Below are 3826 nucleotides of genomic sequence, written 5' to 3'. Positions count from 1 at the left end.
TGTACTATGCTGATTAGGTTCTGGTGTCAACTTGGCCAAGTTATTATGCCCAGTTACCTGCTTAGGCAAGCACTGGCCTGACCATTGCTGCAAGGATATTTTGTGGCTGGCTGATAAACTGGGAAGCTGGTATATTAAATCATCAGTCAGTTGCATCTGTGGCTGATTATATCTGCAATCAACTAAGGTAAGAATTCTCTAGAGAACCCTGACTTAAGCAGTAACAACCCACCTCTTATCTCTGATTTTGTTTGTTTGCACCATCTTTTTTTTTTTCTTTTGTCAGTCTAGTCAGGGGTCCATCAATTTAATTGATTTTCTCAAAGAACCAACTTTTGGTTTTGTTGATTCTTTCTGTCATTTTTTGTTCTCCAGTTCATTTATTTCCACTTTAATCTTAGCTATTTCTCTTCTTCTATTTGCTTTGGGGTTAGTTTGGTGTTCTTTCTCTAGTCTCTCCAGGTGAGCAGTCAGGTCATCAATTTTTACTCATTATTCAGAAAATACCTCTCAGCAGTGCCTTTATAGTTCTGATATGTTATATTTTCATGTTCGTTAATCTCCAGGTATTTATGAATTTCTCTAACAATTTCTTCTTTGACTCATTGATTGTGTAAGAGTGTATTGTTTAATCTCCATATATTTGTGAAAATTTAATTTCTTTGGTGATTATCAATTTCCAATACAGTTCTGTCATGATCAGAGAAAGTAACTGAATAATTTCAATCTCGTTATATTTATAAAGACCTGTGGGGAGGGCCAAGATGGTGGCTTAGCAAGGTGCGCGTTTTAGTTCGTCCTCCAGAACAACTACTTAATAACCAAAAACAATACAGAACAGCTCCCTGGGCCACGACAGTGACCAAACACACAGCATACCCCAGTCTGGACCAGCTGGACCAGCTGAGAGACCCCCCAGAACCGTGAGTTCCCCAAGCTGCGGCGGCCAGTGCCCCTCCCCTACAGGCGGCTTCCCAGAGGGAAAGGAAAGACACTTGAACAGTAGCAAGGACTGAGTCCAACCAAACATCAATTGTGGCATTAATTAACAAATTCTGACTGCTAAAAATAGGCTCCCAATCAGGCAAACCTGGTCAAGGCGGAGGTCGCTTATTGGGCTAACCGAAAAAAGAGGAAAGGGGACGAAACGGAGGTATTTGTGGCTGTCTCTACGGAGGCTTGGCTGCCTCTGGATCCAGTGGTGGGACTACTCAGGATGCAACTGCCCCAGGCATAGGCAGAAACGGACTGCTTTCAGAGCTGTCTCCTGCCTGTGCCTTCACCAGGGGAGGGGTGAAGCCCAACTCAGGAAGAATCCCTCCCTCAAGGAATTCAGAACCCAGGGCTTGGCAATTTGAAGCCATTAAAACCAGCCTACAACCTCTCCTCTGTCTCCACCATGCCCCCAGCAGGGAGAGCCTTCCAAACTTAAAGGTACCACAACATCTTTTGCTGGTGGGACCCACAGGCAGACAAGCGCCACATACTGGGCAGGGTAAGAAAAAACAGAGTTCAGAGACTTCACAGGAAAGTCTTTTAACCTGCTGGGTCTCACCCTTAGGGAAAACTGATGCAGGTGACTCCTTCCCCCGATAGGAGTCCAGTTTAATCCGGGAAAACCTGGCTGGAGTCTATATTACCTGTGTAGACCCTTGTAAGGGTGGGGAGGGAAAAGGCACCTTACAAGCAGGGCAAGAAACAAGAAAACAAGAACTGAAAAATTATCCTCTGTTAAACAAAACCTAAGCTAGAGGTCCAGAAAAAGCTGAACTGAAGGTCAAAGAACAGATAGACAACAAACTCATCTAGCAAGAAAACCCTAGGTAAGATAAGTGAACACAATCTCCAGAATAAACTAATTAAGGTAATTAAATGTCTAGACACCAGCAAAAAATAACAAATCACACCAGGAATATTGAAGATATGGCCCAGTCAAAGGAACAAACCAATAGTTCAAATGAGATACAGGAGCTGAAACAATTAATTCAGAACATACAAACAGACATGGAAAACCTCATCAAAAACCAAATCAATAAATTGAGGGAGGATATGAAGAAGGCAAGGAATGAACAAAAAGAAGAAATGGAAAGTCTGAAAAAACAAATCACAGAACTTATGGGAATGAAAGGCACAGCAGAAGAGATGAAAAAAACAATGGAAACCTACAATGGTAGATTTCAAGAGACAGAAGTTAGGATTAGTGAACTGGAGGATGGAACATCTGAAATCCAAAAAGAAACAGAAACTATAGGGAAAAGAATGGAAAAATATGAACAGGGACTCAGGGAATTGAATGATAACATGAAGAGCACAAATATACGTGTTGTGGGTGTCCCAGAAGGAGAAGAGAAGGGAAAAGGAGGAGAAAAACTAATGGAAGAAATTATCACTGAAAATTTCCCAACTCTTATGAAAGACCTAAAATTACAGATCCAAGAAGTGCAGTTTACCCCAAACAGAATTGATCCAAATAGATGTGCTCCAATACATTTCCTAATCAGAATGTCAGATGTCAAAGAGAAAGAGAGAATCTTGAAAGCAGCAAAAGAAAAACAATTCATCACATATAAGGGAAGCCCAATAAGACTATGTGTAGATTTCTCAGGAGAAACCATGGAGGCAAGAAGACAGTGGGATGATATATTTAAATTACTAAAAGAGAAAACTGCCAACCAAGACTTCTATATCCAGCAAAATTGTCCTTCAAAAATGAGGGGGAAATTAAAACATTTTCAGGCAAAAAGTCACTGAGGGAATTTGTGACCAAGAGACCAGCTCTGCAAGAAATACTAAAGGGAGCACTAGAGACAGATACGAAAAGACAGAAGAGAGAGGTGTGGAGAAGAGTGTAGAAAGAAGGAAAATTAGATACGATATATATATAATACAAAAGGCAAAATGGTAGAGGGAAGTATTACCCAAACAGTAATAACACTAAATGTTAATGGACTGAATTCACCAATCAAAAGACATAGACTGGAGAATAGATTAAAAAACAGGATCTTCTATATGCTGTCTACAGGAAACACATCTTAGACCCAAAGATAAACATAGGTTGAAAGTGAAAGGTTGGGAAAAGATATTTCATGCAAATAACAACCAGAAAAGAGCAGGAGTAGCTATACTAATATCCAACAAATTAGACTTCAAATGTAAAACAGTTAAAAGAGACAAAGAAGGATACTATGTACTAATAAAAGGAACAATTCAACATGAAGACATAACAATCATAAATATTTATGCACCGAACCAGAATGCCCCAAAATACATGAGGCAAACACTGAAAATGGAAATAGACACATCTACCATAATAGTTGGAGACTTTAATTCCCCACTCTCATCAATGGACATCTAGACAGAGGATCAATGAAGAAACAGAGAATTTAAATATTATAATAAATGAGCTAGACTTAACAGACATTTATAGGACATTACACCCCACAAGAGCAGGATACACCTTTTCTCAAGTGCTCATGGATCATTCTCAAAGATAGACCATATGCTGGGTCACAAAGCAAGTCTCAACAAATTTAAAAAGATTGAAATCATACACAACACTTTCTCAGATCATAAAGGAATGAAGTTGGAAATCAATAATAGGCAGAGCACCAGAAAATTCACAAATATGTGGAGGCTTAACAACACACTCTTAAACAAACAGTGGGTCAAGGAAGAAATTACAAGAGAAATCAGTAAATATCTCGAGGTGAATGAAAATGAAAACACAACATATCAAAACTTATGGGATGCAGCAAAGGCAGTGCTAAGAGGGAAATTTATTGCCCTAAATGCCTATATCAAAAAAGAAGAAAGGGCAACAATTCAG

The sequence above is a fragment of the Tamandua tetradactyla genome, chromosome 10, assembly GCF_023851605.1.
Source record: "Tamandua tetradactyla isolate mTamTet1 chromosome 10, mTamTet1.pri, whole genome shotgun sequence".
Classification (NCBI taxonomy): Eukaryota; Metazoa; Chordata; class Mammalia; order Pilosa; family Myrmecophagidae; genus Tamandua; species Tamandua tetradactyla.
This window is presented reverse-complemented; position numbering follows the sequence as displayed.